The sequence below is a fragment of the Dendrobates tinctorius genome, unplaced genomic scaffold (genome assembly GCF_039654945.1).
Source record: "Dendrobates tinctorius isolate UK_male_01 unplaced genomic scaffold, ASM3965494v1 ptg000199l, whole genome shotgun sequence".
In the NCBI taxonomy this organism is placed as follows: domain Eukaryota; kingdom Metazoa; phylum Chordata; class Amphibia; order Anura; family Dendrobatidae; genus Dendrobates; species Dendrobates tinctorius.
In genome coordinates, this window is record NW_027361866.1 from 2024258 (window position 1) to 2049500 (window position 25243).

The window sequence follows — 25243 nt, forward strand, 5'->3', positions numbered from 1 at the left end:
AGCGGGGGAGCTGGTCGGAGGTAAGTATCACACATAGCGATATCGCTAGCAATATCGCTATAACGTCACAAAATCAGTGACGTTTTAGCGATATTGCTAGCGATATCGCTATGTGTAAAACCCCCTTTATGAAGACAGTATACACTGTGCGCTAATTGTGAAGGACCTGAGATAAGATAAGATGTTGAGAGGAAGTCTGATTCAGTTTCAGTTTCTCTGGATTGGACTTTTGGACTTTTACTGCAGGCAGGGAGTCAAAAATCGTATGATGTTCCAATATGAGAATTATTTCTGGACCCACTTTCTGATCCACACTATAAGGCAACAATGTCAGTGGACAGATATGAGGAAATTAGAAGACACATTCGATTTGATGATAAGCGAACACGTGCATTGAGGTTTGAAACAGACAAATTAGCCCCTATGGCTGGAGTCACACACAACGAATAAAAAATCGGTCCCATTTTAACGGTCCGAAATCGCACAAAAGTATCTTAACCAGTGATCCGTTTTTGATGTGATTTTTCTTCACTGATGCGATTTTAATCGCATGTAAGGATCCGTTTGACATCCGTCTGGCGAGATTTTCTCGCAGGATAGCTAAATGGACATATAATGGAGCCCAATGACAGGTTTCCCCACACAAATAATGAATAGATCTAGACACATTAAATACATATATATATATATATATATATACATGTCATAGAGACACATTTATATATATATATATATATATATATATATATATATATATATATATATATCTAATGCATACAGTTCTTCATTGCAGAATAGCCGCTGAAACATTTGCTGGCTTTTGTATAATCATTCTTCTGCCCGACACGAAATGACACATGGTTTACATATAGTTAACCATTTCATTTCATGTTTTTTTTTTATGTCTATCACTATTAATTATATGAGGGTTTGTGGGTAAAATTTTGGAGTTGTAGGGGTTCATTTAAGGGGTTAATTCGTTGTATTAAATTGCGGGACTCCCTGCAGCCTCAGTGACGTCAGCGGGAGTCCAAGCAATTTAATACAACGAATTAACCCCTTAAATGAACCCCTACAACTCCAAAATTTTACCCACAAACCCTCATATATAATATAATAATAATAATAATAAATTTTATTTTTATAGCGCCGACATATTCCGCAGCACTTTACATTTCAGAGGGGATTTGTACAGACAATAGACATTACAGCATAACAATAATCACATACAGTAGATTATAACATACAGTAGATTATAACACATACCAAGAGGAAAGAGGGCCCTGCTCGCAAGCTTACAGTCTATGAGGAAAGAGGGAGACACGAAAGGTAGGTGGTAACAGTTACCCTGAATTGTATGGACCAGTCATAATGTTAAGTGTGTAACAGTACAGACACAGAGGGCTAATGGAGGCATAAAGCATGTGGGAACATGATGCGGGGAACCTGGTTATGGTAAAACTTTTGGCTCTGCCACACAGGGATAGATTAGGTTAATGTGTTGGGGTGGTAGGCCAGTCTGAATAAATGCGTTTTCAGGACACGCTTAAAATTGTGGGGATTGGGGACTAATCGTATTGACCTGGGAAGTGCATTCCAAAGAATTGGTGCGGCACGTGTAAAGTCTTGGAGACGGGAGTGGGAGGTTCTGACTATTGAGGATGCTAATCTCAGGTCATCAGCAGAACGGAGGGCGCGGGTAGGGTGGTATACTGAAACAAGGGAGGAGATGTAGGGTGGTGCTGAGCCATGGAGGGCTTTGTGAGTGAGGGTAATAAGTTTATACTGAATTCTGGAGTGGATGGGTAGCCAGTGTAATGACTGGCACAAGGTAGAGGCATCAGTGTAACGATTGGTGAGGAATATGATCCTGGCTGCAGCATTCAAGACAGATTGGAGGGGGGAGAGTTTGGTAAGAGGGAGACCGATTAGAAGAGAGTTACAATAGTCGAGACGAGAATGAATAAGAGAAACAGTAAGAGTTTTTGCAGAGTCAAAGGTAAGAAAAGGTCGAATTCTAGAAATGTTTTTGAGGTGCAGATGACAAGAGCGAGCCAGTGATCGAATGTGGGGGGCAAAGGAAAGCTCGGAATCAAGTATGACCCCAAGACAGCGGGCCTGTTGCTGGGGAGTAATAGTGGAACCACACACAGAAATGGCAATGTCGGGTATAGGTACATTAATAGAGGGAGGAAACACCAGGAGTTCAGTCTTTGACAGGTTCAGTTTCAGATATAGTGAGGACATGATATTAGACACAGCGTTTAGACAATCGCCGGTGTTTTCTAGAAAGGCTGGCGTGATGTCAGGAGAAGAAGCGTATAATTGGGTGTCATCAGCATAGAGATGGTACTGGAAACCAAATCTACTGATTGTTTGACCAATAGGGGCAGTGTACAAGGAGAAGAGGAGGGGACCTAGAACCGATCCTTGGGGGACCCCAACAGTAAGGGGAAAATGAGAGGAGGAGGAACCGGCAAAAGATACAGTAAAGGAGCGGTCGGAGAGATAGGAGGAGAACCAGGAGAGAACGGTATCCTTGAGGCCAATGGAACGGAGCATAGTGAGGAGGAGCTGATGATCCACAGTGTCGAATGCTGCAGAGAGATTCAAGAGAATTAGCATGGAGTAATGACCATTTGATTTAGCTGTTAGCAGATCATTAGAGACTTTAGTGAGGGCAGTTTCAGTGGAGTGTAAAGAGCGGAAACCGGATTGCAGAGGGTCGAGAAGAGAGTTTTCTGAGAGATAGCGGATAAGACGGGAGTGGACCAGGCGTTCCAGGAGTTTAGAGATGAAGGGAAGATTAGAGACAGGTCTATAGTTAGCGGCACAGTTTTGGTCGAGGGATGGTTTTTTAAGTAGTGGATGTATGATGGCATGCTTAAATGAGAAGGGAAAAATACCAGAAGAGAGAGAGAGGTTAAATATTTTAGTTAGGTGAGGGGTGACAGCAGGGGAAAGGGACTGAAGGAGCTGTGACGGAAATGGGTCACTGGTGCAAGTAGTTGGGTGAGAAGATGCAAGGAGCCTGCTTACTTCTTCTTCTGTGACTGGTTCAAAATCAGAGAGTGAGTTAGATGCAGTGGGGGAGGGAGGACGGTGCATGGTATGAGGTGATTGGGAGATAATTTCCTGTCGGATCTGGTCAATTTTTTCTTTGAAGTAATTGGCCAGATCGTCGGCTCGGAGCTCCGTGGTTGGGGCCTGTACTCTTGGATTGAGTAGAGAATGAAAAGTGTCAAAGAGACGTTTCGGGTTATTGGACAGTGAGGTGATGAGGGTGTTGAAATAGGTTTGTTTGGAGAGGTGAAGGGCAGTGTTGTATGTTCTAAGCATAAACTTAAAATGGATGAAATCTTCGTGTAGATTGGATTTTCTCCACAGACGTTCGGCGCACCTGGAGCACCGCTGCAGGAAACGTGTTTGCACCGTGTGCCAGGGTTGTCGCCGTCTGCATTGCGGTGTTCTATTTATAGGGGGTGCAAATTCATCCAGGGCACTTTGAAGTGTTTCATTGTAATGCTTCAATGCAGAATCAGGACATGAGAGGGAGGAGATAGGGGCCAATGAAGACTGCAAGTTCTTCATAAGTTTCTGGGTGTTAATGGCCTGTATGTTTCTATAAATATGGACAGTGGGGGTGACCTGAGCAGCCTGGCAGTTCTTGATAGAGAATGAAAGAAGATTGTGGTCAGAGAGCGGGAGAGGGGAGTTTGCAAAATCATCCACTGCACAAAGCCGAGAGAAGACCAAATCGAGGGAGTTTCCGTCTTCATGCGTTGGAGAATTAGTAAGCTGCGAAAGGCCAAATGAGGAGGTTAGAGATAAAAGGTGAGTAGCAGATGGGGAGAGGGGAAGAGCAATGGGGATGTTGAAATCACCCATGATGAGGGTAGGGATGTCACAGGAGAGAAAATGTGGAAGCCAAGTGGCAAAATGATCCAGGAACTGATGGGAGGGGCCGGGAGGACGATACACCACCGCCACTCGCATGGAGAAGGGGGTGTAGAGTCTGACGGCATGGACCTCAAAAGAAGGGAAGACAAGTGAGGGTACTTGAGGGATAACCTGAAAGGTACATTTTGGTGATAGGAGCAGACCAACGCCTCCACCAGCTCTATTGTCTGATCTTGGGGTATGAGAGAAGTGAAGCCCCCCGTATGAAAGAGCAGCAGCAGCAGTAGTGTCTGACTGCTGGATCCAGGTTTCAGTAAGAGCCAGGAGGTTAAGAGAATTAGAAAGGAAAAAGTCATGAATGAAGGAGAGTTTGTTACACACTGAGCGAGAATTCCAAAGTGCACAATTAAGAGAGACAGAAGGCATGCAGGGAATATTAATAAGATTAGAGGGGTTTCTGAGTGTAGCAGTCGGGAGGTTTGACTTTCTATAACATGGGGGACCAGGGTTGGGAGCAATGTCTCCTGCGACTAGGAGAAGGAGGATAGAAAGAGTGAGCAGATGGTTAAGTGATTTGTGAGAGCGTCTCTGATGTTGAATGGTGGGACTGACTGGATCTGTGCAGTTTAACAACGTGAAAAGAGCATGAGTGCTATACATAGGAGAGGAAAGAAGCGAGGGGCCAATGTGGATGGAGTGTAGAGATTTAATGCCAGGGCGGTTGATGTTTGTGAATGCAGCGGCCAGGATTAAAATTACACAAATGCACATGGTATATATTTGTTGTACTCCAAATGTACAGGGAGTAGATGTATATAAATGTCTTACCTGTCTCCTGCCCTGTCTAACTGCCATGTTATAACTGCCAGTACTTTGATAAATTGTACTTGGATAAAGTGTGCATAAATGCCCCCTGCATAAATGCTATCCCCAAGCTATGTCTGAATATATAGGAGGATAAGACTTAGAACTTTTTTTTTTTTTTGGGCTCTCTCTCTTCTCGTTAATCAATCACACTAAATTGAGACACCAGGACCCAATAAAATGTTGTGGTCAAATAAACACATGTCCAGCACTACATGGATCATAAAGCACTTTGAAAAGTTTCTTGACCTCACAACATAAGGGGACAAGCAGAGTAAGCTGAAAAAAAACTATATACCATATAGAAGCTTGCAGAGTTGAAAACACAGAGATAGCATTCAGGATTAACTGCTTGCTGACATTGAATGGAGACACAGGAGTGGATTCAGAGCAGAGATTGGAAAAGCTGGTTACCATATAGAAGCTTGCAGAGTTGAAAACACATATAATTAATAGTGATAGACATAAAAAAAAAACATGAAATGAAATGGTTAACTATATGTAAACCATGTGTCATTTCATGTCGGGCAGAAGAATGATTATACAAAAGCCGGCAAATGTTTCAGCGGCTATTCTGCAATGAAGAACTGTATGCATTAGAAATATATATATAAATGTGTCTCTATGACATGTATAAAATATATATATATGTATATATATATGTGTCTAGATCTATTAATTTGTTTCTTTATTTAACCGGTCACTGTGATATTACAGTATTTGAAAAAAAAAATTGGGCTTTTGGTGCGATTTTACCGCAACTCACACATCGGGTCCATTTGCAATCCAATTTTTTCTCGCCCCCATAGACTTGCATTGTCGAATCCGATCCGAAAATCGGTGACAATCGGATCCGATAAAAAATCGCATGATGTGAGCTGCCCCATAGAATAACATTGGGACGAATGCAATGCGACTGTTTATCGCATTGCATTCGTCCGATTTAATCGCTAGTGTGACCCCGGCCTATCAGTTATATCTGGAACATATTTATCAAAAATGGCACCAAACTTTACAATCCTGGTACTAATGTTACAGTAGATGCGCAACTTGTACCGTTCAGAGGACGCTGCATGCCCAGCAAGCCAGACAATTATGGAATCAAAAACTTCTGGATGTGTGATTCTGCAAATTATTATGGCATAAATGGCGTAATCTACTGTGGCAAAGAGGTTGGTGCACCAGTACAGAAGGATCTTGGGTCTGAAATTGTCAAAGCTCTTGCTGTTCCAATATTCAATTCAGGTAGAAACATTACCATGGACAATTATTTCTGGGAGATTTTGTTCAATTTGTAAAGAAAATGTCTGCAAAGAACATCCTTCCGAAAAAATAGCTTGTCAAAATTGTTTGGAAGACTAATATAATAGAAAAGAAACATAATAGAAATGTAGCTGCAGCTAGTTTGGTATAGATTTCTATGCGTTTTTGTGCCTTTTTTCATATGGCTGTGTGAAATTTTGAAAAAAAAAAAAATGTTGGTGTTTTCAGTGAAAAATTATAATTAAAATTTTGTTTCCTAATCATATTTTATTTAGCAGTTTTAAAATAAACTTGTAAAAGTTATGTAAGCGTGTTTTTCCATATGATTTGCATGGGTATGTTAATATGAAGATTTCTGATGTCACGCATACTTGGTATAAGACTCAAAAAAAGTTAAACATTTTTGCTTGGTTACATTTCTCAGCCATACAGTATTACATGTTCTTGGGTACATTGGGTTAGTTTGTAACCCTCCAAAATTTTTTTCTAAATTTTATTGTTATTATATTGATCACCCATAGACTATTCTGTGGTCTGTATTATATTTTGTTGGTATATAACCCTAAAAAATCTTGTTCAAAATGTATTGGTATTATATTGCTTATCCATAGGATATTACATCTTCTTGGGTACATTTAGTTGCTATATAAGCCTCCAAAAACTTGTTCCAAATGTATTGTAATCATATTGCTCACCCATAGGTTATTAAAACTTCTTGGGTACATTTCATTGCTAAATAAGTCTCAAAAGACTTGTTCAAAATTTATTGGTATTACGGTATATTCCTCATCCTCACCCATAAACTATTCCGTCGTCTGGAGTACATTTTGTTAGCATATAATCCCCCCAAAAATATTCAAAAATTTAGGCTGTGTACACATGTTGCAGCTTTGGTCTGTTTTTGTCATTTTTTTCTGACCAGATTTGTGGCAAAACTTGATGCCAGCATAGTTTATGAGAAACCTGAAGTGTCATGCACACGTTGAGTATTTTCTACTTGCAGATTTGGTGCAGAAAATAATCTGCTGCATGTCAAATTTCTGTGCGTTTTTGCCATACGTTTTTCACCCTTGACTTCTCTCCAATCGATGAAAAACACAGACAAAAATAGGGCAAAAACACAGCTGCATTTTTCCTGCCAAGATATGCAGAAATGGTGCAGAAATTTTACTCAGTGTGTGCACATACTCTTATGAGTATTTTATTGCTCACCCATAGACTATTACATGGTCTGGAGTACATTTCCTTGGTATATTGTTAGGTTGAACAATAAGTAATGTTCACTAGTTGCCTGCTCCTGGCCCAATGGGTATTGATCAGTGTGCACTGAAAGAATCACACCAGAGTCTCAGTTGGATGTAACCTCTCTGATCAATCTATGGCATAGCTCCAAGAGAGCAAGCGTAATGCGACAGCTTTATTGATTCACACATAAGTTTTATGTCCCTTGTAAGTGGGCTCAGTTAACTCTAAAATAGAAGTGTTTGGATGTATTCCATTGGTTAGTGGGTTGGTGAGTGAGCTAGTCCAGGTGGATCCATGAGGTCATCAGGCTGGGTTGGTCCATGAGGTCATCACAGTGGACGTTGTCGTTGGTGGATCCATGGAACACATGCTGTTTGACCAAACAGGAAATTCCAGTTCCATGAGCACATGGTATGAGGCAAGCTGGAAATGGCAGCCATCTTTAGTGTCACACTTTGATCTGAAAAAGCTCATGTAAGGTGAAATAATACACTTGAGGTTAATTAAGTATTTGAACTTAAGGCTCCCCTCAACAATATAACCCTCAAAAGTGCATAACCTTTATGAGTCTAGGAGTACCAATAAATGACAATTTGAACAGAATGTGCATGAGGCCCTCCTTTATGCCTAATACAGGGTGTATCTGAGTCCATTATTTTTGCAGTTCTTGCTTCCTTCATAAATTCAACTGAAATTTCGTATGTTTTATTTTAAAAAAATCAATTTCGGTTTACTTAAATATTTTTTTAAATCTTTTTTGACATTTTGCCTTATATACAAGTCAATATACAGGAAAAAATATTTCCTAACATTTTTTTTTCCTGCAAAATGCAATCTTTCGTTGGTTCAGAAAGTTTTATTGTCACTCCTTAAAGTGGAGTAAAAGTGTGACACCATTGTTCTCAGCAGAGATCTGGGAGTCAGAGATGCTTCCAGGGTCTTCACTGCCCCCCCCCCAGACCTGTTTGTAGGGTCTGCCAGAAAATAGCTTAGCGTTCCCATTTATTCCCATTATGGTCGTACACGAGCATGCGAGTATTGAGAATTGCTTGATTCGAGCAATGAGTACCAGAGTATTTTAGTGCTCGCTCATCCACATTGTACATTCAAAAACATTTCACACATTAACTAGATATGATAAATAAACTTGTATTGTGAATACAAAAAAGCACTTTGTGTACTAATAATAGTATTTAATGTATCAATACAGATGTGCATGCTGGAAGCCTGATGAAGGCCCCACAGTGGGCGTACATAAAACACTAAGAAATAGGGCATTACTATAGCAAAATAGACAAGCAAGACCAATTGTCAATTAAGAGAATTTGAAACAATGTAACTATACACACACAAGGTATATAACTATATGCATCTCAGATTTAGGAACTTTATAGCTTTTATGAGTATCCTAAAATGTAAAGAAGGTAGAAAGATGCATAACTATTTTGTATTTTTTTATGTACTTCACTGGCTAACATTGTTCTACGTAAAGATATGTCCTCTTTCTATTGTGGGGGAAAGTTTCTCACTAGTATGACATCATGTCCTTGGGCCTTCCCTACCACTTAGGCTACTTTCACACATCAGTTTTTTGCCGTCAGGCAGGATCCGGCTATTTTTAGAAAAAACGGATCCGGCATAAATTTTGGAGAACTGTAGAAACGGATCCGTTTTTTTGCTGGATCCGTCTAGCAGGTTATATCTGTTCCTGGGGGCTGGCCAATTGGATCTGAGCATGCGCAGACTTAAAAAAAACGGATCCGGTGGCTGGATCCGTCTTTTTCTGGATCCGGCGCATTCCGGCGCCCATAGACTTTCATTGTAGCAAAAAGCTGGAAGCGCCGGATCCGGCGCTTCCGGCTTTTTCGCCGGAGACAAAAAACGTTACAGTAGCCGTTTTTTCCAGACGCCGGAATGAGACAAGTTGCCGGATCCGGCAAAAAACGGATGAAACGCAATGCCATCCGGCATGATCCGGCGCTAATGCAAGTCAATGGGGAAAAACTGGATCCGGCATTGCATTTTGCCGGATCCGGTTTTACAAAAAAAAGCCGGATCGCGCCTGACGGCAAAAAACTGATGTGTGAAAGAGGCCTAACAAACCAATCAACAGCTGTAGCCCTCCTGCACTACCCACAGCTCTGTCTATACTGATAATCACAGTAGGAATTCATTCATACAGATAAGCAGGCAGCACACAGATGTAACCTTGGGAGGAAGCAGGGGAAAATCCTATACACAGCTGATCCTTCCAAAGATTATAAAGACAAAGATCCTGCATCCATTCAGTCCAGACAAGTAAGCAGTATATTTACTTTCTGTTTTATGGAAATCTTGTTCAAATCCTTAAGCCATGGTCACATGTTGAGTCTTTGGTGAGTTTTTTGCATCTGTATTCGTAAGCCAAAGCCAGGAGTTGAACACTATTTTTTAATAATAATCTTTATTTTTTTTTTTATAGCGCTAACATATTCTGCAGCGCTTCACATACTTTATCATCACTGTCCCCAATTGGGGCTCACAGTCTAAATTGCCTATCAGTATGTTTTTGGAATGTGGTAGGAAACCGGAGTGCCTAGGATTCCAGCGCTGCAAGGCTGCAGTGCTAACCACTGAGCCACCGTGCTGCCCGTCAGACAAGAAACATAATAGAAACACGTGCACCATTTCTGCATTTTCCTCCCACTCCTCGTTTTGGTTTACAAATACTGATGTAAAATATTGAACGTGTGAATGTGGTCTTGGACCTTTTGGAACCTTAGCACTTGTCTTATCAGTAAGAAATGCATTGTGTACACGGTGCTGAAATGCATTTGTTTAGATGCAAAATGTTCTTCGGTGTTGCTAAACATTGCAGTTGTTTTGGGGACCCTTTTTCATCCACTTTTTTCTTGTGTGCTTTTGGAATAACAACAAACATTTGATTCCCACTTTTCTCACAATGGACTCCATGCAGAAGGAACAAAGAATTCATAAAGGAAACCTGCTAGAGAGCATGGAAGTGTTTGTGGCTCCACAGGATGTCCAATAGCTAGCCCACCCGCTGTGTGGAGACTGCCTAGGGCTAGTTTTGCACACAATGCTTTTCAGAACATACACAAGGTGGGGGTTTTGAAGCTGTTTCTGTAGAACTTGAAAAATGCATGGACAAAATGTAAAAATAAAAAATGCTGTGACAGACACTAGAAATTGTAATGCTAAAAAAGAGTGCACGAAGGAGGCTTAATGCATATGTGTCAGATTTGTTAGATTTCAGTAACTGCCTCATTTAGGTGAAGGCTTGCAGAAATCAATGCACATAATACACTACGCACCTGTGTAAGATTTAGCTCTAGAAACTGCAGTAAACTGCAATAAAACCATGTGCAACCTTTGTTCGCACATTCAAAAAGTTTCCCTCCTTACACTCTTGAGGCACATGCCTGTAGTGACCAGTCTGGATGGATGCAGTGGCATTTTTCCAACATAAGAACCCATTGCAAGAAAGTATTACACAGCACTTTTTGGCGTAGGTTGCAGTACTGCATGGGTCGCCCTCCCAGGGCTGTGGGGTACTCGGCACTGGGCCGGTGGGATGTGTCGCAGCAGCGGTGACCCGGTCCATGGCCCTGGGCGCCAAAGTAATCAGAGGCGTTTTGTGAATGGTGGTTTGTAGTTAATGTGATAGTTTGTGATGCCACCTGTGGTGTTCGGCAAGTGATATGTTAAGCCGACTCTGCATGCAGATCCTCTGGGACTGATGGTGTGTGGCAGCATAGATGGTGTAGCTCCCCATAGGCGGAGCTGTAGTCCCAGGGCAGTGTAGATGTGATGACACTTAGATGGTGTAGTGTCTGGAGCAGGAATGAATGGAGGACACCAGGGCATGTAGTTCCAAAGCTTTACTCACAGTCTGTAGTGCCCGCTTCCGTGCCGTGCCCTCCAGGTCAGGGACTCAGTCAACCCCCAGGCAAGATGGAATGCTCCCTTCCAACACTCCGCCAACATATGCCTTTCTGAACGTCTCCTCTATAGCGCCTTTAAGTGTGAAGATCTCCTAGTACTCAGTTACACTGGAGTTCCTCGGAAATTACTAAAACCCTATGTCTATATGCACCCACGAACTCCTGATAGATGTTCCTATGAACCTTACTTGTACGGCAGACAGCTGTAGCCTGCTTCGGGGACTCCTTTCTCCTGAGTCCCGGCTCTCTATCCGTGTTGCTGTTGTGCTGCAAGTCTATTGTTACTCACTGTTACTCGGGACACCGCACTAGGCAGAGCGAAGTTCTCCGAAGTGGACCCTCTGGACCGTGGCACCGAGGGACCCCGAACGAGCGACCAGGTGTGGCCGACCCCTATACAGGGACTGTTAGGCGCAGGTCCGGGGGTTCGAATGCCACGGTAGCCGGAACCAAGAGGGGCGGCTCGGAATAGATCCAGTAGACTGGACTGGAGCTGGACCGGGAGCTGGAACCCGGGTTGGTGCGGCTTGTGATGGACAGCAGGTACGGAGTCGGGTAGGCAGTGCTGGAGCAGGTACGGAGACTGAGCCAGAACAGGTACAGACCCAGGACTGGAGCTGGTACGGACCCAGGACTAGGACAGGTACGATCCCGGAACTGGAGCAGGTGTGGACTTAGGACTGGAACCGGTACGACCACAGGACTGGAGCAGATGCGGACACAGGGCTGGAACAGGAACGGACACAGGACTGGAACTGGAATGGACTCAGGACTGGAACAGGTGCGGACACAGGACTGGAACAGGAACGGACACAGGACTGGAACTGGAACGGACACAGGACTGGAACAGGTGCGGACACAGGACAGGAACAGGTGCGGACACAGGACTGGAACAGGAGCGGACACAGGACTGGAACAGGAGCGGACACAGGACTGGAACAGGAACGGACACAGGACTGGAACAGGAACGGACACAGGACTGGAACAGGAACGGACACAGGACTGGAACAGGAACGGACACAGGACTGGAACGGACACAGGACTGGAACTGGAACGGACAAGATAGATTAGCACAAGGAGCCTGATGACAGGCGAGCGTGCGGACCCAAAGGTGCTGAATGAACAACAGCGGTCAGGCGCCTCCATTAAGGGAGGACGACCTGATATAGCAGCCGCTGTGCTCCCATTGGCCCGGCGGCGCCGTCAGGGCAGGGCGCCGCCGGAGGCCGGGTCAGATGGGGAGAGCTGACCGCGGCCTACGGCGCATGCGCGAGACCCGCGGTGACGTCACCAGCCGCGGCCGCACAGAGAAGGAAGCCGGCGTCGGGGCTGGGAGGAGCGCGGCTGCCGGACGCGGTAAGTATGGCTGCGCGCGCTGGGAGACCTGACGGGGAGCGTGGCAGGGGGCCCGGGGGCCGAGACGGCAGGGCCAGGGGCCATGACAGTACCCTACCCCTCACGCCGCCCCCTACTGCGGTTGGAAAAAAATCGCCTGAGAATGCGGGGAGCGTTGATGTTCTCCCGGGGTTTCCAGGATCTCTCCTCAGGACCAAAACCCTCCCAGTCAACAAGGAAAAAGGTTCTCCCTCTAACTCTCCTCATGGCAAGAATATCCCTTACCTCGAAGGTGTCATCCGAACCCACCGGGAGAGGAGCTGGAGCAGGAGCCGGATGAAACCGATTTAGGACCACAGGTTTCAGGAGAGAGACGTGGAAGGTGTTCGGGATACGGAGCGAAGCAGGCAACCTCAACCTGTAGGCGACTTCGTTGACTCGTTCCAGGATCTCAAAAGGACCAATGTACCGGGGGCCCAGCTTGTAAGAGGGTAGTTTCAGTCGGATGTACTTGGACGATAGCCAGACCTTATCCCCAATGTGAAATGGTGGGGGGTCCAGCCATCTCTTGTCTGCGTGTCTCTTCATTCGCTCGCTGGCTCTCTTGAGGGCTGCGTTGGTCTCGGACCAGATCTCAGAGAATTCCTGGAATTGGGAATTGGCTGCCGGTACCTCGGAGGCTGGGGTGACAGGAAGAGGTATGTTAGGATGTTTTCAAAATACTACGAAAAAAGGTGATTTGGTAGAGGATTCACCAGCATGATTATTATAGGCGAGCTCCGCCCATGGAAGCAGCTCAACCCAGTCATCTTGATGGGCGTTGGAGAAATGCCGAAGGTATGTAGTCAGCGTCTGGTTAGTTCGTTCCACTTGCCCATTGGTCTGCGGATGATAGGCAGATGAGAAATCCAAGGATATGTCCAGAAGCTTGCAAAGCGCCCTCCAAAATTTAGCCGTAAACTGTACTCCACGATCTGACACAATTCGTTGAGGAAGGCCATGTAACCTAAAAATTTGATGAATGAAGATCTTGGCTAAAGCAGGTGCGGAAGGAAGGCCACTTAACGGAAGGAAATGCGCCATCTTAGAAAAGCGGTCCACGACCACAAGGATCACCGTACAGCCAGACGAGCGGGGCAGATCCGTGATAAAATCCATGGCGATACTTTCCCAGGGAGACTTCGGTATCGGTAACGGAAGCAGCAGGCCAAAAGGAGAACGACGAGGTGTCTTATTCCTTGCACAAGAAGAACAGGAGGCAACGAAGTCCGCCACATCCTGACGAAGAGTGGACCACCAGTAATACCGTGTTATGAGGGCCAGGGTTTTCCTAATTCCGGCATGGCCAGCCACCTTGGAGGAATGACCCCATAGAAGAACTCTCCTCCTGACGTTCTCTGGCACAAGAGTTTTGCCCGGGGGTGGAGACAGCAGCTTCAGCGGAGCCACTGTGATTATCTTCGAGGGCTCGATAACATGGGAAGGTTCCTCCCCAGATTCACACGGCTGAAATACCCTGGATAGGGCATCGGCTTTAGTGTTCCTGTCTCCGGGGCGAAAGTGCAGCTCGAAATCAAATCAAGCAAAAAACAGGGACCATCTAGCCTGTCGAGGATTGAGTCTCTGGGCGGACTGGAGGTAGGCTAGATTCTTGTGGTCAGAATAAACAACAAATGGGTGGACAGCTCCTTCCAGAAGGTGACGCCACTCCTCCAATGCCAGTTTGATGGCCAATAACTCACGGTCGCCAATCGAGTAATTACACTCAGCTGGGGAGAAGGCTCTGGAGAAGAAACCACAGGGACGTAGGCGGCCCGAACCAGTTCTCTGGGATAACACAGCCCCGGCGCCAGTCGAGGACGCGTCCACTTCCAGCACAAAAGGTTTGTCGCTCTCTGGACGGATCAAAACGGGAGCCGTGGAAAACGCTTGTTTTAGCGACTGGAAGGCCTCTTCGGCTTCGGGTGTCCAAGAATTAGTAGGGATCCCCTTACGGGTAAGGGCAGAGATCGGCTTGGAGAGTGAGGAAAAATGCGGAATGAATTGCCGATTAGTAGTTGGCGAACGCCAAAAAACGTTGGATGGCTCTTAAGCCAACTGGACGAGGCCACTTGAGAATGGCGGAGAGTTTTTGAGGATCCATCTGCAGTCCGGCATCAGAGACGATGTAACCCAGAAAAGGCAGTGAGGTCTGCTCGAACAGGCACTTCTCCATTTTGGCATATAAATGATTCTCCCGAAGACGCTGAAGAACAAGGCGGACGGTCCTCCTGTGAGACGGAAGATCTGGGGAGAAGACCAGGATGTCATCCAGGTATACTACGACACAGGAGTACAGGAGGTCCCGAAAGATTTCATTGACGAACTCCTGGAACACCGCCGGGGCATTGCACAGACCGAAGGGCATCACCAAGTACTCGTAATGGCCGTCACGGGTGTTAAAGGCGGTCTTCCATTCATCGCTGGCACGGATGCGGATGAGGTTGTATGCCCCCTGAGGTCCAATTTGGAGAAGATGCGGGCCCCTCTGAGACGGTCAAACAACTCCGGAATAAGAGGGAGCGGGTACCGGTTCTTGATAGTAATGCTGTTCAATCCTCTATAGTCGATACAAGGGCGCAGAGAACCGTCCTTCTTTTTGACAAAGAAGAACCCGGCGCCCGCAGGAGACGAAGACTTCCGAATGAATCCCTTGGCGAGGTTCTCCACGACGTATTCAGACATGGCTGCGGATTCCGCAGGAGACAGGGGATATATCCTGCCCCTAGGAGGAGTAGAACTAGGGATTAACTCGATCGGGCAATCGAAGGACCGATGTGGCGGGAGTATCTCCGACTCCTTCTTGTCGAACACGTCGGCATAAGCCCAATAGGCTGAGGGGAGTCCCGAGAGCTCCAGAGGTGGGCGGGTGGGAACGGCCGGATGAATGAGGTTCAGACAGCGACCATGACAAGAATCTCCCCAGCGTAAGACCTCCCCGGTCGACCAGTTGAGTACCGGCTGGTGTGTCCGTAGCCACGGGAGGCCAAGAAGGATGGCATGAGACAGGTCAGGCAACACGTAGAAGGCCACTTTTTCTCGGTGGAGAGCGCCGACTTGTAAGACGACTTCCTCCGTGACCGCGGTGATGGATTCCTGTAGCGGTCTGCCGTCAACGGAAGCGAGCAGCCGGGGGTTCTTCAGGGTGACCACGGGAATGCGATACTTATCCACCACTTCACGCTGGATGAAGTTGCCTGCTGAGCCCGAATCCACATAGGCCACCTCGGACCCACGCCTCTCCCCTGAAAGTAAAAGAACAGAAAGTGTAAGGGGCTGAGAGGATTCATAATCACCTAGGACGACCTCTTACCTGGCCTAGGTGGAGGAGTTTCCCGGTATCACAGGACAAGAGCGGATAAAGTGGGAAGCGCTTCCGCAATATAGACAGAGACCCTGCTCCCGTCTCTCCCTCTGACGTCTCTCAGTTATCCGGACCCGATCTACCTGCATAGGCTCGGGAGGCGGAGTATGTACAGGACCGGGCGAGCGTGGGCTAAAGGGCCGACTAGTGGTCGGAGCAGACCGAATGGGTCTCCTGTCCCTCGCTGATTCCCGGGCGCGCTCCTGAAACCGGAGGTCAATTCGAGTGGCCAGGGAGATGAGGTCCTCGAGGGTGGTAGGAGTATCCCGCCCCGCTAACTCATCCTTAATTCTGCCCGACAACCCCCGCCAAAAGGCCCCGACTAATGCCTCGTTATTCCATCCTAACTCTGAGGACATGGTGCGGAACCGAATGGCGTACTGACCGACAGTAAGGGAACCCTGGTGGAGGTTGAAGAGTGATTCCGTAAGTGAGGCTATTCGTCCAGGCTCATCGAACACCTTACGAAAGGTGTCCAGAAAAACCGGAATACTAGAGACTATGGGATCGTCCCTCTCCCAGAGCGGATTTAGCCAGGACAAGGCCTCTCCCTCCAGATGGGACATGATAAAGGCCACCTTGGCTCTATCGGAGGGATACTGGTGAGGCTGTAGCTCGAAATGCAAGCCACACTGGTTTAGGAACCCCCTACACTGTTTGGGGTCCCCACTGTACCGGGGTGGTTTAGCCAAGCGAGGAGAGGGATCGGAGCGGGATTAGGGAGGGCGGCTGAGGCTGCAGCGGCGGACTGGAGATCTCCCAGGCGACTGTCTACCGAGGCAATATAGGACAGAATATGGGACTGAGCGTCCCGCTGCTGGCTAAACTCCTTCTGGAGACCAGCCAGCTGAGCGGCATTCCCAGGATCGGCTGCCTGAAGGGCGGACAGACGGGACTCCATGGACTTCATGACCGACATGATGCGCCCCTGGTTCTCCCGTAAAAAGAGCAACTCCTTTTGACCGGGAGCAGAAATTCCGGCGGGATCCATGGCCTGATCGCACTGTTACTCACTGTTACTCGGGACACCGCACTAGGCAGAGCGAAGTTCTCCGGAGTGGACCCTCTGGACCGTGGCACCGAGGGACCCCGAACGAGCGACCAGGTGTGGCCGACCCCTATACAGGGACCGTTAGGCGCAGGTCCGGGGGTTCGAATGCCATGGTAGCCGGAACCAAGAGGGGCGGCTCGGAATAGATCCGGTAGACTGGACTGGAGCTGGACCGGGAGCTGGAACCCGGGTTGGTGCGGCTTGTGATGGACAGCAGGTACGGAGTCGGGTAGGCAGTGCTGGAGCAGGTACGGAGACTGAGCCAGAACAGGTACAGACCCAGGACTGGAGCTGGTACGGACCCAGGACTAGGACAGGTACGATCCCGGAACTGGAGCAGGTGTGGACTTAGGACTGGAACCGGTACGACCACAGGACTGGAGCAGATGCGGACACAGGGCTGGAACAGGAACGGACACAGGAACTGGAACTGGAACGGACTCAGGACTGGAACAGGTGCGGACACAGGACTGGAACAGGAGCGGACAAAGGACTGGAACTGGAACGGACACAGGACTGGAACAGGTGCGGACACTGGACTGGAACAGGTGTGGACACAGGACTGGAACAGGAACGGACACAGGACTGGAACTGGAACGGACACAGGACAGGAACAGGTGCGGACACAGGACAGGAACAGGAACGGTCACAGGACTGGAACTGGAACGGACACAGGACTGGAACTGGAACGGACACAGGACTGGAACTGGAACGGACAAGATAGATTAGCACAAGGAGCCTGATGACAGGCGAGCGTGCGGACCCAAAGGTGCTGAATGAACAACAGCGGTCAGGCGCCTCCATTAAGGGAGGATGACCTGATATAGCAGCCGCTGTGCTCCCATTGGCCCGGCGGCGCCGTCAGGGCAGGGCGCCGTCGGAGGCCGGGTCAGATGGGGAGAGCTGACTGCGGCCTACGGTGCATGCGCGAGACCCGCGGTGACGTCACCAGCCGCGGCCGCACAGAGAAGGAAGCCGACATCGGGGCTGGGAGGAGCGCGGCTGCCGGACGCGGTAAGTATGGCTGCGCGCGCTGGGAGACCTGACGGGGAGCATGGCAGGGGGCCCGGGGGCCGAGACGGCAGGGCCAGGGGCCGTGACATCTATGATGGAAGTAGTGCATTTACAGCCCACTACTCCACCGGTGTCTGCTGCAGAACCATTAGTGTTCATACAACCTAGGGGACCGGGCCCCGGCCTTGCGCTTAGAACTTCTAGGCAGGGTTCTCTCCTAACCCACGTCCTCTGTGTTCTTTTTACTCCATCGTTCCGTACTTGTCTCTTTCTTATGGAAGCTTAGGTTTCAAGTTAATGTCCTTCTCCTTCTTTCCTTCCCCGTGCCAGCTGGCTCAGATCACTGAGGCAGCTGCAGCACTCCTTCCTCCATCCCTCTTCCAGGGATCCTCACTCCTCTCCGAGTGACCTTCTCTCCCTCTGACCTCCTGTCAGACTGCCCTGTCAGACTGACCTGTAATTCTACACTTTCCCACTCTTTTATATATTCTAAACTCCACCCACCTCCCAGCACATTTAGTGTTCCAAGCAGGGAGCCACCAAAGGTGCTCTGCTACCCTCTGAGCCAAGAGCCGCAATGTGGCTTTGCCAAACTACTCTGTTGTGTGGGGTGCGAGTGTTGGAGCGTGGTTAGGAGTTGCCACCTTACCTGGATGGTGGGGCACCACACCTTAGGAGAAGGTGCAGTACCTCTGTGGCGACTGAGCCTCAGGGGCGCCACACTGCATATCTGCCAAATGGAGACTAAAATACCATTCTTTTGGCCTCTCTATGGTAATGGGGGCCTATGTGACCATTAATGAAAATCTGACATTTGCCCTAGCCTTCCTAAACCGCCACCATGTATGCATAGCAACCTTACCCTGCATTCTAACAAGCTTTGCAGTGGCTGAATTAACATATAATTAACTTTGATGCTGCTTTCTCTCTATGCAAATTAGTAGTTGACTAGTTGAGGGGGAAAAGATTTGGCTGGAGGAGCATTGACTACCCTGGACTACTTCCCCCTCTAAGTGCTCATACACACATGCGAGAAACTAGGACGGGTTTCGCACGTCAATACCCGGCATTGCCGCCAGCACTCGGGATCGGAGCGTTCAGCTGCATGTATTTCTATGCAGCTGAATGCTCCAATCTGAGTGACGGCGGCTGTGTCGGGCATTGACGCCCGAGACTCATCCAAGTTTCTTGCATGTGAGTATGAGCCCTAATTATGTAATCAGGCCCCTGTGGGTGTGGATGACGTGATTTAGGCTGGTTTCACATTCGCGCTTTTTAAGCGCACGCACGGCCGGGGGTAGCTCCGCCCCCGAGCCGGCTCTCTGCCCGGCGTGCCCGCCCCTTCCTTGTAGCGCCGCCTCCTAGCGCACAGCGGCGCCTGCGATCGGCGCACCCTATCTTTAGCATAGGGTGCGCAGATCGTGCGCAGGCCGTGCGCTAGTTGCGCTTTGACCTGCGCTGCGCACTTTTGACGGTGCGCCGTGCGCGCCAAAATCAAACTTTTCGGATTTTGGCGCGCACGGCGCACCGTCAAAAGTGCGCAGCGCAGGTCAAAGCGCAACTAGCGCACGGCCTGCGCACGATCTGCGCACCCTATGCTAAAGATATGGTGCGCCGATCGCAGGCGCCGCTGTGCGCTAGGAGGCGGCGCTACAAGGAAGGGGCGGGCACGCCGGGCAGAGAGCCGGCTCGGGGGAGGAGCTACCCCCGGCCGTGCGTGCGCTTAAAAAGCGCGAATGTGAAACCAGCCTTAGATGTACAATCTAATCTTATCCTCTTGTTCTGCCACATTCAGATTTACAGTACTACAATAGAGATACAGTCCAGGATAACTCAAAGCAGTCCAATTATAGACAGAAAGAGTTACTCACATTTTTTTTTATTGAACCCAATGTTAAGACAGCCAAGGAATAATAAAAATGCAGAAAGGGAAAGTTTTCACCGGCAGCAATTGTTGCTAACTACTGTATAACAATATGCTCTCTATTGTATTATCTCCGGAGTAGTGGCTTGCTCTCCTATAGTAAGAGAAGAAAAAGAAGCATTCTTTGAATACAGGTCTGTTGGCTGAAGGAGGATATATCACCTGTCTTAATGTGCCTGTGAGCATCTCCAAGTACAAGGGGGAGGTGTTAGCGATCGAAAACATGCTTTATATAAAAGTGTATACAGATAAAAGCATAAATAAATGTATACATTACAAGCTTTACTGTATTTTTTCCCACAATGATGTATGATTTTGTCTGGCTCTCTTGCTTTCCACATAATATAACAATTTCAAAGCATCTTTTCCCATAACTCTGAATTGTACTTTTTCTGTAATACCTCTTAGAAAGTCGTGAATAAATTGACAACTAAGTTTTACCACTCCCCCTGTCAAATCTCTGTATCCAACACATGTCTGTCATCAGATTGCAGAGCTCCAGGGGAAAATTAACACAAAGAATAAGTAAAATGTCAACATTAGTACCAGCATTAAATGCAAAAATTTTTATATGTGCCTTAAAAATTTCACTTACCCATCATATAATGAAATAGAGTACGTTGAGAAGGATCATATGAACTCTATCCATCAAACATCCAATGATTCTTGTAGTAACCTCAAAACACAACTTGTATGCTATAAGGAAATGAAAATTATAAAAAGTTAAAATAATCATCATTAGAATGGAATGGATATATGAGCAGACTAGAACTTTGCAGCTTTGCTTACCTAACAGTTATTCTCCATTTATAATTTAAGATGTATATATCCAGGTAATCCAAGATGTATGATAACAGATTTGATGCCACGAACAGAACACCCATAATGTATTAAACTTAAACGGAACTGAAAAAAAAAAGAAGGGGTTAAAGGCATGTTTTTACTTATGTTAAAGTGATTAAAGGGGTTGTGCTGTCTCCCCTGCTTCTGACTGCTCTACAGCAGTCTAGAAGCAGGGGGTTGGCTCATAACTCCATGGCTCAGCCAGCCCCCAGTATTGCATGAGGAGACTAACAGCAGTGCTCAGTTTTCTCAGACAAGTATATGGAGAGCCGCACGCATGCGCGGCAGGCTGCTCAAGAACTTTAACGGTTGACCTAGCTGTCTGTCAAAGACTGTGGCCACTGCTGGGGGGGGATTCCTATTGGAGGGCATTTTTCATGTTCGGAGCACATAAGGTTTTACCATGATCACAAAAATAGATTCTTTAGGGTACACTGGGAAATTATAGTTAAGAAAATTGCTAGAGAGCATCCCTGAAAACACCCGTTAGCAATTATTTGCCTTATGTAAAGGTGGCTCAGATTACGGATTGCTCCTCCCCATGCTGTGCAGGGGGTTGTTACAGTAAAGGTCACTCGCTTCCAAACAATTATGAGCTAAATTTCTCTGTGTAAAGCCACCATTATTGCAAGAACAGTGAGACTATTAAGTCTCTGACACAGGCAATGGAAAAGGTTGATTTATTAAACAAGTTAAAGAAGGTCATGGGTGGGTGTCTTTCAACATAAAATTAGTGTTTGTTACGGGTGTTTTTCTGTATTGAAAAACTGAGTAATATAACAGACCAAGTCTCAACAGCAACCAGTTGCACATTTGCATTACGCATACCATATCTGAGCTTTTAAGGATGTACATATCATATTTGATCACAATGTGAGCATAGTTTTACAAACCTTTTGGAACATTTAGGAAGGCCAAAGTACTGGAAACTTAGAGGTGAACTTTTCTTGATTTTTTCATAGCAAATTCTTGAATCAGATCTGAAAAGTCTAGCTCTTCAAGAATGTCATGTTCAATGCTTAACAAGCAAAGGTGGGATAGACGTTTCTGGCCCATTGTACTGCGAAGTCTGTTTTTAATTAGCTTCATTTTGGAGAATGATCTCTCTCCACTGCAATTGGTTACCATCAAGACCAAATACATTCTCAAAAGAATTTCAATATTTGGGAATGTACTCTTGAAAGGGTCCTTTAGCACCATTTTATACATGCAGAGCTCTCTAGGGAAATCTTCATGTTCAGCTAGTGTAGCATTTTTAACAAGATATGCAAACTGTTGTAATTCATTTTCAAGTGAAGCTGCATCTAGATCTTCAACATATATATTCGCTAAGTTACGGGCTGCAGAAGAGATTTGTTGTGGAGTGGCTACTGCAAGATTGCCAAGAATGCCAAACCTTTCAGCAATTACTTCATAGGAAGATATTCTATCCAAAAGAGATGTAGAAATACGATCTATAACAGGTAAAATGCTTTCAACCTTAAACTTCTCACTAGGAGAAAACTGGCTTCCAGGTTCCTTTGCATAGTCCAGGGGATTTAATCGGACATTTCTTTTATGACGTCTTGAGTGCTCCTCACAGTACTCTTCTGTGTCACTCAAATGTTTTGCTTCTTGCTCATATAGTAAAAAATGGTCTCTTTTCGACTCCACAAAATTCTTCAAAGACTTCAGCATATCCACTGTGGACTGAAGTAATAATTTTGGATGTTGTAGGGCCTTATTCGTGGCATCAAATCTGTTTAAAATGTCCTTCCAAAAAACAGCTAATAATGATATTTCCAGTGATGACATCTGTCTTGAAAGACCATTCGCTTCATTTTTTTCAATATCTTTTTCATCCTGGTCAGATCCAATTTTCACAAGAGCTTCTTTAATTTTTGCATAGCCTTGAACTAAAGCTTTTGTGGCATCTGCCCGGCATGCCCATCGAGTGTCACTTAGATTTTTGGGAACAAGATACTTTGATCCAGATTGACTTAGATAATTAGCCAAAATTTTATAGCGATGAGTGGATGCAGTGAAGAAAACATAAATTTGTTGTACAAATTGGAAGAAATTTACAGCCTTAGGACATGCATTAGCAGCTGCTTTACCAACCAAGTTTAAGGAGTGCCCACAGCATGGTATCAGCTCTGCAAATTTGTTCTTCTCTTTAACATATGTCTGCATCCCTTTATATTTTCCACACATGTTTGCGGCATTGTCATAAGCTTGTCCCCGACAGTCACGTATTTCAATTTTATGTTGCTGTAAAAACTGCAGCAATGCATTAGCTATAGCATATCCTGTTTGACCACAATTTGGAAGAAATGTTAGGAATCTTTCCTTTGGTGAAGATCCTTCAAGATATCATATAACAATTGTTAGCTGGTCTATGTGTGCTTCATCTGGGGTAGAATCAACTGACACCGAGTAATATTTTGATAATTTTATTCTAGCAATGATTTCTTGCTGAGCACGCTGTCCCATTAGTTGAATTAGCTCTTCAACAATTGTTGAAGACAGATAATTTGTTTTCCCTCTTCCTGTTCCACCATGTTCTTTAATGTGAGGCAAGAAACAGATCAAACTTTGCAATGAGCTCCATTATACCTAAAAAGTTACCATTTCTTGTTGATTTCAGAAGCTCATTTTCACCTCTAAAAGCAAGTCCTCGTTCAGCCAGGAATTTTATAGTACTTACTACACGCATAAGGACTTGCTTCCAGTATCCATGTATTTCATCTGACATTTGAAGCAAATGAGCACTAATGGATCCTTTCCTTTCTCCCCGGTTTGCCAGTGTTGTGACAGCGGTAAGATGGGACTTTGATACCTCATGTTCAGCAATACGTGCATGCACATGCTTCCAGTCTCCAAAACCTTCCCCAGAAAGGTTCTCCTTTTGTGGTGTAATAAGTTTACAGACATAACAATAGACTTTGCCTGTGCTTGGTGAGAAGCAGAGCCAAGATCGATTGACTGATTCACCATTCTTATTTCTTTGACTGAAAATATTTTTGCTACATTTTCTCTCAAATATTTCTTTTCCTGTTTTACACAGTTGCGAGACTGACTTTTCTAATAGCGTTGATGTGCAGTTCTGAAGCTTTTTTGATCCTTCAGTGGCCCAAAAATCTATAAATTCTGAGCTAAAAGTTTGAGGCCAAAGACCGATGTCATTACATACTCCAGCATTTATAGAATCACAGGCACAATCTACTGCTTCAGATGATAGATGAGCTTCTTCATCACCATAAGCAGGACTTGAATGACCTACAATACTTGAATGGTAGATTTGCTGTCCTCTAACAGCCGTGTACACTAGGTCTTCTTGCTTTTTATCATCTGCTTGGTCATCTGCTTCACCTATATCCATTACATCATGTTCTTCCCTTTCATCTGCTGTAAGATGGTAGTCATCTGCCGCTACATTAGCTGTGAAGTCCTCTTCTCCAGATTTTCTTGGATGCACATTACCAACAACATGTTCATCATATTTTTCTTTATTGTCTTCTTTACTAGCAGCTTGGGTTAATTCATTTTCCTCATCAGCTATGTAACAAATATTGTGAACCTCTGCTGCAAGACAAAATAAATGTTTTTTGTTTTTGTTTTTTTTTAAATTAAAAAAATAAATGTTCATAGGTATGCATTTGCTTTCACCTACCTCTACTGGATTGTCCCTGTAGCTCACGCAAATCATCTGGCAAAATTTGGCAAAAATAGTTGCTCAGCTTCTGAGTCTTTTCAAGAAAACCATCTCTTCTTCTTTTCTTTTCTATAGCTTTGTTCCTCTTCTGAGCACCACTACTATATGATCTTGGTGTTTTATGCCTATCAATTCTTCGCTCAGCCATGCTGTACCTTTACAGAAAAAAAATATGACATACAAACCATAGATCTCACGAGTGAATTCCAGCAGTTGTGTCTGAGCATACTCATATCTATGTGCTCCCATCCTGCTATATACCCCTTCCTGGCATATGGCCGCATCCTGCTATTTAACACATCCTGCTATATATGCCCTCAGGCCCCTCATCCTGCTCATAATATACCCCATCCTGGTGTATGGCCGCATCCTGCTATATACCCCCATCCTGCTATATACCCCCTCCCCCATACTCTTATATACCCCATGCATCCTGCTATATACACCTATATTGCTATATACCCCCATCCTGCTATATGGCCTGTATCCTGTGGCACACAAAAATAAACGTTTATACTCACCTTTCCTCATTCCAGCAGCATCGCTCCTCCTCCCGTCTATGCCGGCAGCAGCGCCGCTGACCTGTGTGGAGCCGGCCACGATCCCTGCAGCATCGCTCGTCCTCCTGTCTGTGCCGGCCGCGGCTGTGTCTGGACACGTGAGCACAGCGATGACGTCATCTCTGTGCGCACCACTAGTCTCCACACACAGCCGCGGCCGGCACAGACAGGAGCTATATATAAATATATAGCTAGCTGGAGCC

The 25243-nt window shown here is 46.1% G+C and overlaps 2 long non-coding RNA genes across 3 annotated transcripts in view; one reads left to right on the forward strand and one right to left on the reverse strand.

Annotated features, from left to right (window-relative positions):
- The first annotated feature begins 8745 nt into the window (after nt 1-8745).
- Nucleotides 8746-25243, forward strand: part of LOC141056758 (uncharacterized) — a 61442-nt gene continuing 44944 nt past the window's right edge. For both annotated transcript variants that reach the window (XR_012221929.1, XR_012221930.1), the window contains exon 1: nt 8746-9570. This is a non-coding gene — a long non-coding RNA (uncharacterized lncRNA). The remainder of the gene's footprint in view (nt 9571-25243) is intronic.
- On the reverse strand, nt 19810-20861 carry LOC141056732 (uncharacterized). The gene is made up of 3 exons (XR_012221914.1): nt 20733-20861; nt 20539-20639; nt 19810-20037 (listed from the first exon to the last, which is right to left on the reverse strand). It is a non-coding gene; the product is annotated as an uncharacterized lncRNA (long non-coding RNA).